The sequence below is a fragment of the Poecilia mexicana genome, unplaced genomic scaffold (assembly GCF_051168715.1).
Source record: "Poecilia mexicana isolate PSO_F unplaced genomic scaffold, ASM5116871v1 scaffold_13, whole genome shotgun sequence".
In the NCBI taxonomy this organism is placed as follows: Eukaryota; Metazoa; Chordata; class Actinopteri; order Cyprinodontiformes; family Poeciliidae; genus Poecilia; species Poecilia mexicana.
In genome coordinates this window covers 16256104-16268585 of record NW_028263382.1, presented here as the reverse complement: position 1 = coordinate 16268585, position 12482 = coordinate 16256104, and the positions used below count along the sequence as shown (strand labels likewise).

The following is a 12482-nucleotide window of genomic DNA, read 5'->3' as shown; positions in this document are numbered from 1 at the left end:
TAGTTTGGACTACAAACCAGCAGCCATAACTGCCATAACTGTAGTTCTATCTATGGCCAAGACTCAGTTAAAACAGAGGCCTGAGCAGCATGTCAGAACTACAACATGGCGGAACACTCAATTATTACAGAGGAGGAGTTGGCTGGTATTATAAACAACTTGTGCTTTGAGCATTATATAACTGATTTAACCTGATCACTATTACACATGAAATTAGTGTGGCAATTTCAAATGAAGCTTATTGAAAATTTTCAAAATAAAAGCCTTGACAATTTTTACATCATGTAATTGCTCTTTTTACATACATTTCTGCAAAAAGTTCTGAGCTCAGCGCACACCATTTTTCTCTCATCACTGCAATTACTGTGAATGAGCTACAGATATGAATCGCGGTACTAAATGAGACGACAAATAGCCCTCTCATATGCTTCAAACGGTTTTCGAATACGTATCACGGTTCCCGAATGGAAAGGAGTTGTTCGGACAGCTTTTTGGAGTGAAACTGGCTGGCTCAAACAGATAGAATTGTTTCTCCCCCTGTCTGGAGAAACACAGGGGGAGGCTTGGTCACTATAGCAACAGAACACAGACAAAAGCCAAACTGCTCCTTAGGACTACAAAAACGCCATCTTTGTAGTTCTAAACACGATGGAACACTTTACTACAAAGGCCTGAGCAGAAGGTCGGAAGGTCAACATGGTGGAACCCTCAATCATTACAAAGGAGGGCTGAGCTGGCAGTTAAGAAGTACATAATGGTGGAACTCTGACTTATTACAGAAAGAATGTGAGCAGAATGTTATAACTACAGACAGGGCAGAATGTTCTGGGCTTTATATATAAACTGGTTTAACCAAACCACTGTTAGACATGGGATTAGTGTGGCCATTTAAAATGAAGCTTACTGAAAATTTCAAAATAAAAGCCTGAATATTCCTCTCAGGCCTTTATTATGTTTTTCTCTCAGGTTAGTGCAGAGAGAACTACAGATTTAAATCGTGGTTCCATCGGAGACAAGAAATTGCCCTCTTATATGCTTCAAAAAGTTTTCGGATTGCTCTTATGGATGCTGAACAGTAAGCCGCTTTGATCAGAAAAACTAACTGCTTCAAAGAGTTGCTGCACTCCTCTCATGCTAGTGCAACGCCGTAGGCGTTGCAATAATATTAAGCTTTTTTCGCATTTTTTTTCCTCAGGATAGTGAACTGCCTTGCGCAGCAAGGCAGTTCATTAACATTAGCACAAGATTGTGCACAACATTAGCACAAACTTTAGCATTTTACTGCCCCCACTAGTGCACTGCCTTGCGCAGCAAGGCAGTGCACATCCTAACATCCTAACATCCTACATGAATATTAGTCTTCACGCTAATATTAGCATTTTGGCTTATGCATTAATTTCAACATACTGAATGGTACAGGTGCAGTTTAGTCAACATGTTTCTGACTCACCACAGGTTATTGACTACATTGAAGCTTTCTTTAGCATTAATGCTAATTTTTTGCATTAGAACGCTTGATTAAAAACCGACGGGCACACTTTGGCATGCCCCTTAAAATTTCTGCGGAATTTTCTAGTTCTTTTCTTGCTGTTCTTTTTTTATATCCACCCACAACTCTCTTAAAGATAGTATCGCACTATTCTTGAATAATTCACATTCAATCTCAGGGTTATTGGCATTATCTGAGTGACTATACTTCATCATAATGAATAACAGAAATACCCACAAAAAAGTACATAAAACCTTTACCAGGCTAATTTTTCTTTGTCTCTTTTTACAAGATTCCTTCACATCACAACTAACTTTGATTTTAACTTTGGGAATCACTGATTCTGAGTTTTAAAAAGCTAAGCGAATTTCTTCAACTCAACTGAACGGGATTTTTATCAACAGGTTAACAAATGATATTGATTAACACACAAGTAATTGCAGTAATTCAACTTGAAATAAAACGAGGAATAACTTTTTCAAAGCTTTAAGACTTCACTGTGGCTGAAGATTTTACCTGAAAAAAAGAGTAATTTGACAACTAATCTCAAATGTGTATCAATTTCAAAAGAGCTGTCAGAGATCCTTCCAAGGTGTGGTGATGAGAGATGTCAAGCGCGAGAAGACCTTCCACTCTGCTGCTAGGAATACCAGATTTTCTTTTATGTTTCAGGTTTAATCTGTAAATTTGACCTCAAACTCAGATGACATTTTTTAAGCCAATGATGTAAAGATACAAAGATGTCGCCGCATGATGTGTTTTGACAATATCTCTTCTTGTGCCTGCGGCAGTTTGAGAAGAGCACTGCTGCTTGGAGTTTGATCTGCTTGGTCATCTTTTCATTTTGTCTTGTTTGCATGTTAAAGCTACCACCTGCATAACTCACTTCCCTTTCGCTACACGTTGCATCTTTTAATTTTGTTGGTCTACATTTCATCTGTAGATGACCAGAACAAATTAAAATAATGTGTTTGCAATCAGTACAAACTAAGATAGCAACAACATAAACATTGCATTAAAGTCCAACACAGGCAAACCGATAATTTACAGAAAATAGCTGTAAATTTATATTACAGCTATATTATTATTATATACTGCCTGTAAAAAAGTGTTCACTGCATTGGATTTTTGTTAAAATCATTTTTATTGATTTTACAAATCAATCATGATCAACAAGGTGTAACTTTTTGTGAGACTGGAAGAGCGCTTTGGGTGAACATTAATTATAAATTTAGGCACGTTACGTTCAGGGCCTTGCAGCTTTGTGTTGAGGGGAAAGAAAAGAGTGGATGAACTAAATAATTGTCTATAATAAAAAGTTTCATTAGAATAAACCTTGTCTTCTGTCATCTAATATAAACTGGTTGCTTTGCTTTTCATAACATTCACACACTCCATACAAAACCCCAACAATACTCTAAAGCTACGTGAACAAAGGTGGATGTAAACACTTCTCATCAACTGTTGCCAAAGTAACTGCACATCATTAAGATGCAAGCAGGATGTTAAAGGGCTAATTAGGTTATGTCTCATGACATTTCTAACAGAAGACTTTGTTAAATTCTGCCCATGTTCAAAAAGCATTACCACTATCCAGACTGAAGGTCCACACAGTAATTTAATGTCTCTGAAAGGTATTTGAAATAGTTAAGTAAATGTCCATTCATACACCAAAAAGCATTAGTGAAGCCTAAGGTACTTTACAATTGGAGATTGAGTTTTCTTAAATAAATATAGAAATCCAGACATTTGATTATAAATGGATTTTATAGAAGAAATTGGGAAACATTTTGATTTGTGATGTTGACACTCACTTTTTGTATTGGCATACACCGTGTACATAACCTTTTTTTTTTTTTTTGCTTACATTTGCATAAACTTTGCCTGCATATTAGTTATGCTAACATTATTGAACAAAAAGTATGAACAAATTTTCCTCTTTCCCAAATACCAGTGAATCTATCCACTGACATTAGTTTATACAATAAACAGAAAGGCAATCAAAAACTGCAAATTTTTGGTAACTCACCACATTTTTGGCATTTTGCTGAAGGGGGATTTTGTTTGTTTCAATGAGCATATCTCTGCTTAATGGATGACTGCATGTTACTAATAAGTAATAAATATTTAAAATTATTTAAATGACTGAAAACATTACATTTATCTCTTTCCCTCAGATATGTTTGTCATCCATAGTGTTTACTTTATTGCATAAATTATGGATATCTGTCTTATAGAGGCAAAAAGCTTGCAGAACAGAAAATAATTGACTGGCTGTGAGAGACATCAGCTGAAAATGACTGGGAAGAAGAAGAAGAAGAAGAAAAAAATGATATTTAATTTTTCTTGAACCTTCCAGAGATATACCTCTGCATGAATTTAGCGATAAACAACCAAATTTATGAAAATGAGGAATATATTAAACTAATCAGCTGTGAGTATGTTTGCTCATCTTTTTTTTTTTAAACAAGTTCAGTGTATTTAAAATCAGATACGTCATTTTTTTTTTCTTTGGGAGAGTTGCACAATAATCCAGTTTCTACAAGAGACTAAATATGTAAAAACTGTAGCAACAATATTCAAATTTGAAGAAGATGTTTGTTCCACATCTTTGTACAATTCACATTTTAAAGTTTTTTTTTTGATTGAACCAGCAAAAGTTAGTAAAATGCTGAAGAATTCTAGTAATTTGTGTGTACAAAAAAGTATGTTAGTCTTTTTTGTATGAAAAAGGACAGATTTAATATTTTGTTCTGTTTCTTTTTGCCTTTGTGACAAAGTACATCTGCAGTTTCAGAATATTCTGTTTTGCTCATTAGCTCCGAGGAGATCTAGCTGTAAGTGGGAGATTCCTCCTCCTTCACTTGTTGACATTCTTCACCTTACTGATCTTACTCAAAGTTATGCTTTGTTTCACAAAATGAAATTATTGAAATGCCTTCATAAATATTTATGGAGGAATATGACAGAGACTGGTGGGCATTTTCTTTACACAACTGAATATGATGGAAACCCAGGGAAAATGTAGGATTGTCAAGAATGACAGGCGCATAATGACATGCATAACGTACATTTTTGAAAAAGAATTTTTTCTGGCTTATATGATTTGATTTTATCTTTAGTGGTGATTGGTTCTTCTTTGAAGATAAGCACTGCTTTGTAAAACGCAAATGAAAAATGTAAATGGAACTTTAAATTATAACTACTTGTATGAAAAGTTTAAATAAATATTTTCTGCAGCCCTATTCAGGCCAAGCCTTTACAACTATTTCGTCAGCCGTGGAAGCTACCGAAAGGCTTTACCGAAGTGTATGGCTTATAAAGTTTTTACATCTTCCAAAACCTTGCAGACGATATGAAAACTGAGGTCAGACAAAAACACATGGAGCCTAAAACTGGGGAAAAATATAATCACACAGTATGTGTGCACTGCAGGCACACAGAACACTAAATCCTTTGTCATATAGCCAGAAGCACATCTTTGGGTTCTCATTTTAAACATAATCATTAAGCCATGGCAAGTCTGAAATAGTACTGTTGGGCACTATAAGTCTAATTGAAATACGTTTGGGTACTATGAGGCTGGACCTATTATTGCTCCTGGATGCCTCGGTTTTCCCAGCTTTGCCTTTACGCCAATAGAAAGCAATAATTTTCTTCTTGACTGAGGTTAGCAGGAACCCTTTACTTGACAGACTTGTTTTCATCTTCTTTTGTGTGAGTACTCAAAAGAAGAATATATTGTTTTCCTCAAACTCGGTTCTAATATTGGAAGTGCTAAATCAGAACAGAGGAATTTAGCTGGAGGGGGCAAAAACGTATTTTTGGGGGGACACAGTCACTTGATATAAATACACAAGCAAACATTTATGTAACCTTTAAATTAAATAAACATGTTTTATTAATGCAATACAAATAATGCTAATGATAAGTGTCATGTAGAAAATGCTTAGTGATTATGCTGAGATTAGCAGAAACATTAGCTCATATGTTGCAGAAATCTTGGCGTCTAATGTTTACAATCTCTGTTCATTTCCTTAAATGCAAAATCAACGTACTCAAGTAAGAGTAGCAATAGTTCATATTACTCAAGCAAAAGTGAAAAATGCAGTTCAGTAAGACTGTGAAAAGTACCTTTTCTTCCAAAAAGTTATTTATTTAAGTAAATGTAACCAGCATTTCCCACCTCTGTCTGAAAAAAGATAATAAAATTAGTAGCTTACTCTTGTTATCTAACTATATATAATATATTGTCATGGATTGGGTCGTCATCTTTTAGTTAACATTATGTGCATCCAACAGTATCACTCAACACACTTGGTTTGCTTACAAGAAAAGAAAACTGCAAAAGTTTTTTGCTTTTCACTGGTTTGCTGACATGATTCTAACACGCACAGGTGTAGAACAAGCATGAACACCTTAACGTGCATGTTGCATTTACGGGCGACTCGGAAAAACACAACATGTGTTTCTAATTGTTCAAAAAAAAAGTGTGAGGGGCAGAGGGCAGAGGCAGAAGTGTGGAAGAGCCATTTCTGTGTCAAATCGATGTAGGAATAATAGAAATTTGTCCATTCTGAGATAAAAGTAAGAAGCAACTAAGTTCAGGGAGGCCATGGCTGACTCTGTAGATAGGCAATATCCCCAATGTTTTGGAGAAACTGATAATAGTGTAGATTTTTTTTAATGTGCATTTCAAAACTGCTCTGTACTTTAGCAATTTGTTTTTTCTTAGTGTTTGTCTTTGTTGCAGCACTGGGACAATAAAACAGACTGATTTCGGATCGCATTTGTGAAGTACACAGTTATTATTGATAAAATAACCGTTAAGTTGATATAACTTTCAACTAAGCTGTTGTCACCTCGGCAAACTATCTTGTCAAATACCTTCCTCAGTTAAGAGACTTTACATGCTTGCCACCCATTTGTGTGCTGGATTGTAGCTTATTATGTTCAATTAAAATTAATTAGACTCTTTGCAAAAATAATGAGGGGCCTGTGCACAGTAAAAATGAAAACAGTGTGTGGTGGTCTGAAAACTATTACCGAGTGCTCACTTTTCCTTCTGGCTTCTTACCAGTTTCATTTAATTTAACTAAATAATATCCAGACTCCGTGCAGCTTTCTGAAAACACAGTAATGTAAATCTGTCTATGTTTTTATTTCTGTCTTATCGTTTTAAAAAAGAAATGTCTTGTATTTTTTTTTCCTTCCACAATTCATTAAACTTTGCTCAATATTTCTGTTCTGTTATTTAAAGTTGATTAAAATAGTTTAACAAAAAGAAACCAACAAGTCTACATTTAAGCAAATATTCTGTATTTTCTAACTTCTCTGCTTGAGGAATCCTGCTTGGCAGAAGTCTACAGACGATATTATAGGGAAATTTGCAGAGATTAAGCATAAGATAAAATGTCACAGAAAGAACAGTTCTGCCCTTTTTTCTCACAACTTTAAATTAAGCACAAACTGCAAAGCATTATGGATGTTCCACAAAGCTGCTAATATATCATTAGAGAAGTACACGTTCATATTCAATTTGTAAATGTATTAGTTTTAAAAGTTATATTTTGGCTCTATCGTTGCTAATATTCAAATAGTAACTCTAATACTGTATTTTATAGTCCACTCATATTTTCCAATATTTGACAGCCAGTGTACGGAAGAGCAAACATTTGCTAATTGGGTGTAATTATTTTGAAGAGGGTATGAGGTGAAAATATGACCACTAATGTTATCAGGTTATCCCAAGATGAAACCTCCTTGTTCTGTCTCCTACTTGGTTTCTGACCCTCATTACACAGTTCATTTAGTTCAGGAGAGAAAATCTCTTGGTGATTTACTGGAGGGTGGCTGCACAGACAGAGCCATAATGTCAACAGTTCTTTCTAAATGCAAATTAACAGATTAAACTGACAAAAAAGTTAGAGCAGGAGAAACCTTTTTTTTTCACTTTAAATGTAGACTTGGTTTCTTTTTGTTAATTTAGTACATGACGTTTTTTTTTAAACAAGTAAGTGAAAAAAAAAAAATTTTCAAGATCATCTTTCACAGCATAGAAAAATTTGTATGCAGTAGTTTTAATTGTGCAACCTTCTACATAGGCCACTTTTTATGTCTGTCTTCATATGATGCAAAGTTTAGAGGATGCAGAATAGTTTGCTGATCATACACAGTCACAAAACTAGACAAGTTCATTGTAACATCAATTGCAGCAAATTGTCGAGGTCCTCAAGCTGCCCGAGACCCTTACGCTACCTCATTCTCCATCTTTGTCTATACATGCAATGTTAAACTCCAAGAATGCTATGTTAGTTTTATGCCAGATGTTAAATTTAGCAAAAAAAAGTTCCACTTTTCTCAATCATGCACAACACTGAAGTAGTGTTTGACATTCAGCTATTTGGATCAGTATGTGTGAGTGTGGATGATGGTGCATTTGTGTGCAGAGTAGGTCTTTGTGAGGTGCAAAGTTGTTTGAATAGAGTCCAAGAGTCCCTGTGCCTCTGTTCAAGAGAGGCAGAGGGAAAGAGGATGGTCATCCAACCTCCCGGCTCACAGTGCAGGCCAGGCACATACACAAGATCCCAGGAGCCGTTGACCAGAACTCGGGAGGACCAAGGGAAGGAAGGCACAGTGTCAACCCATCTAATTAGATAGCCCAGTTGCAGTGGCCCACAACTGGCCTGACTAATCACCATTAGCCCCAGGTCACCAGCATGTGACCTGCCGTAGTGGCTCTCACTGTGGTTCAGGAATAACCCTTTACAGCCAGACGGATGTCAGTTACCTACTTCATGCTGTTTTTTTTTTTTTTTCTGCATTATTTATAAATTAAGGTCAGCAAATCCTACTCCACAATCTCTCTTGCAGAACAAGCCTCTTGTCATGACTTCTCTGAGGACTTGTCAGCGATTGCTGAAGTCTACAAGTCATTTTGTTTTAGTGTGTATTTGTATAATTAGATTTTGAACACTAAAACTGATCTCCAGTCTTTAAAGTGATACTTTCAAAGACATCAAATCTATGTAAAGTGCATCATGTAGGTAAGAGGTGTACTTTCCTTGGCCTTCAGGTTATTTGTTGCTTATTGGGTCTGATAAATGTCACTGTGCATTTATCAGACCCAATTTATAGTGAGTCATGTGCAAATAACCAAGCAAATGCATTATTGGATTAAAAGTTTTATGTGGCTTAGTCTGCTTTTCAATGCAGGTGAATGTGTGGTGATATGTGGTCTCCTGGTCGTATTTTGGGGGCTCAATGCAGGATATAATTCAAGCACTATAATTTGTGAAAACACCACAAAATATCAAGTCTGAAGAGCTGAACGCTGTGAAAGCAAAATATAATCTGGTTTGTTTATTTCAAGCAGTTAGCTAAACTGAAATGTATTTTTTTTTTCATCAGTTGCTTATGTTTTAAAAGAGCAATGCTTTCCAGAAAGCCTTCCTGAAACTGCATTCACAGAGCTGCATCTTCATACTCCCAGAATGCACCCCACCTCTCGTCCAATGACAAATGGAAACAAGAAACGGTGCCACAGCGGTCCTGCAAGGATAATCAGGTATAGACAATGGAATGATGAACAGATGGATGGATAGATGTAAATCACACAGGAAATTGGCTTTCAGACAGATCTGACTCTCCTTGTTGAGAGCTATGATAGCTAGTCTCCCATTGTTCACAGCTATGAGAGAATAGTTTCTATCAGAAATACATGTGTTTCTGTCCCCTTCCACTAAATAGTGAATGTTTCTCTTTCATTCTGAAGCAGTGTTGATGACAATGACAAACATACATGGTGGTTTGGGCAAACTAGCAGCACGGGTTATATTTTGCAAGGTAAATCTGACAGAACAATGTAGTAAATTGGATGGCATGAATATAATTCTCATCTCACGTTCGGCATTGGAAACCACTTGCTGTTTAATTCCAGCATTGATCATCCTATAGATTGGCTAACTGACTGCACTTGCATCATGTCAAGCCTCATCAAATGTTAAACAGTAATTGCTCTTTGCTGTTGGGAGAGATTATTCTTTGCTCCGGGTGACTTTATTTTTCCTTTTAATGGGTTTGGTAGGAAGCAACCGTCAGTCCTCAGACACAGTGGACAATTCTGAATTTATTTCTGTCAACTAGATTAACCAAAATTAATATTTCTTAGGCTTAGACATTTGTCTTTATGCCTTATGTTTCAAAATTTAAAATCCATTTCAGTCATTTTAGAACTGAAATATCTATGGGGTTGTTACGAACAACTGATTTACCTAAAATCTTATAGACCCTGCAGCAAAACAACTAATATAACAACAGTTTGCAGGACACAAATCGAACAAAAACAATTTCAAAATTTTATTACAAATAAACTCACAAGTAATTTCACCAAAAAATCTGAAAATTAAACATTTCTCAACATTATTCATCCAAAATCAGTGAGGTGTCCTGCTTGAAGGTCCAAAAGACCCAGTTGGGTTTTCACCAAGAATTTTGCTGGTACTCGGTTTAATCGTCCTCACTTTCAATAAGCAGCAGGTTTCCAGTATCAAAGAAAGCAAAACCGCTCCAGAGCTTCACTAACCATGTGTGAGATCTAAACCCACACACACAAATTGTTTTAATTATTGTAAAATTCCACCAAAGCATCATTTTGAACGAACTATTGAAGCCACACTAATGTGCTTTGAGCAAATAAAAATCATGACAAATGATAAACACAAAAGCAAAGACATGAGAAATCATCCCATTTTCAGGACAGTTTTTGAAGCAAGTTTCCTGCTTCAAAAATATTTTACTTTTTGAAGCAGCAGGGTTACAATCTGTTGATCTGAAAAAAAAAAAAAAAAAAAAAAAAACTGTCATCAGAACTGTGAAGACGTTCTGCTGACTGAGGAATTTGGTTTTACATTTTTGTTTTCATTTTGGTGCATTTCTCACATCACTACTACCACTAAAAGATGTAGTGCATTTCTTTTAATTACTACAAACTGCCAAATCCACCTAAAGAAGTGTCACTTGCTAAAAATGCATATTCCATTCCTCAAAGGTAAGTGTTTTTGTCAGTGATAGTGTCTACTTCAGTATACACTAACTAGTAGACGACTTTCTGTTGCTGGAGTTGACACCTGAAGTGTACAAACTTCTTTATATAGCAATAAAAAAAATTTAATAAAAACTGTCTTTAAAATATACTGTACTTCTCTCGTTATTCTGACATTTAGCAAATAGAAAAAAAAAAAAGGTAATCCTAATTGACCTAAAACCGGAAAAAATATTCAAATTTCATATCTGACAGAATGAAAAAAATGCATTTGTGTCTGTTCTTGTTGCTGTAGTGATTAAACTGTTGAGCAGTCTGGTGTGATGGGCCAGATATATTGTAGCCATCCCTGAAAATTATTTTCTGCAGTCAACTGTGAAATTTCTTGAGGAGGTTGTAATTCGCGGTGATAATTGTGCTAGCAGCTGTGAGAGTGGCCTTGGCTTGCTGTTGCAGTGGTCTGAGCACTTTGTCAGATGGTCTTGAACAATTGGACTCTGTAGCTCTGAGGATCTACAGCTGCCTTCTGGCAGCAGATAAATTGCAACATTCTTTTGTTGTCTAGTTATGTTTGTTTCCAAAATCTCTTCTTTACATGCTGCCATTTGTAAGACATATAATAGAGGTTTTGTCTAAACCTTTATTCTGAGGAATCTACTGTAAATGTTCACTGTCGGTGGCACAGAACTTGTATGACAATTGGACTCCACCTGTATGATGTTTACATCATACAGGTGGACATACTGGGTGATCAGGCTACTGTTTTTTGAGGCAGCATGTCGGTGCTTTCTCATTTTATCTTCAGGCTTTCATTTGAATTTCTTTGTAATTTGTTCTTTAACCACTGCAAAAGTGTGGGTAAATTACAAGGTTTTGATTTCACAGTTTTATTGATTTGACTTGTTATAAATGATTGAAAGGTTAATTAATTTTAATATGGAAGTGGACCGTTAACAATTAAGACAAAATAAACAAAATATCTCTGTTCTTGATGATGACAGGTGGTGTTAAGGAAGAAAATTCTAAAATAGGTTAACTTTGGAAAAAAGTTTGGCTCTCTCTCTTCCTCTGGATCCCAGGTCCTCTCGGCGGGCCACGTGTAGCCACAAGGAAAACAACAATGCATGTTGACGTCACAGAATTACAGAGTTTAATCCAATATAAGACAATGCATAAACTTAGAAGTAAGACAATGCACAAACTTACACCAGAAACTGCAGAACAACGGAGACATACATTCATTTACCTCACAAACTTGGAAAAGAAGGAAAGAAAGCAAAGACGTGCAAAGACATCTTTGGAGAGTTGCAAGAGCAAATCTAATGTGTTACTTCTGTGTAGAAAGTTTTATCTTCTTTTCTTTAATTTATTCAAATAAGGCGTATCTTTGCTCATCCAATCCAGGAGCTATCTCTGACCCTCTATCTGAAGCCTAAAACCCCTGCCGTGTTTACGGCCTTTCACAGATGAGTGTGAAAAGCTGGAACTTCCACTGTATTGTTTTCCCACAGACAAAAGGCAGTTCAAACGATCCTAGCAAACCATCTGCTGTAACTACAGGTGAATTAAAGGTCAAAAAGTCAGAATACATTACTAATTTCAAAACCACAATTAGGCCATTTGAATCAAGACATGTTAAGTTTTAAAACTAGCTTATTTCAAATTTATTTTCTCAACAGTGGCGATTTTTCTTATTTATTTTACCAAACTGTGTCTTTTTTGTTTTTTTCTGTGAAACCTTGCAACATAAAAACATGTGAGGTAGAGCTGTAAATAAATGTATTTAAGCATTGTTAATAGAAGTAGTGAGCCAGATAAGACTCATAAATAACAGTAGCAATCACAAAGTCAGCAAAATTGTCATTTTATGTCATCTTGTTCAGTGTCTTTCCATTCTGGTTTCCTAACAAATCAAGATAAGCAGCGGAAGTTATTTATATGGTAATACAC

At 35.7% G+C, this 12482-nt stretch overlaps 1 long non-coding RNA gene across 1 annotated transcript in view; it reads left to right on the top strand.

The window, feature by feature from the left end:
• Positions 1–11786, top strand: part of LOC148155792 (uncharacterized) — a 104757-nt gene extending 92971 nt beyond the window's left edge. The window contains exon 2 of the long non-coding RNA XR_015765150.1: positions 11612–11786. This is a non-coding gene — a long non-coding RNA (uncharacterized LOC148155792). The remainder of the gene's footprint in view (positions 1–11611) is intronic.
• Positions 11787–12482: the final 696 nt, after the last annotated feature.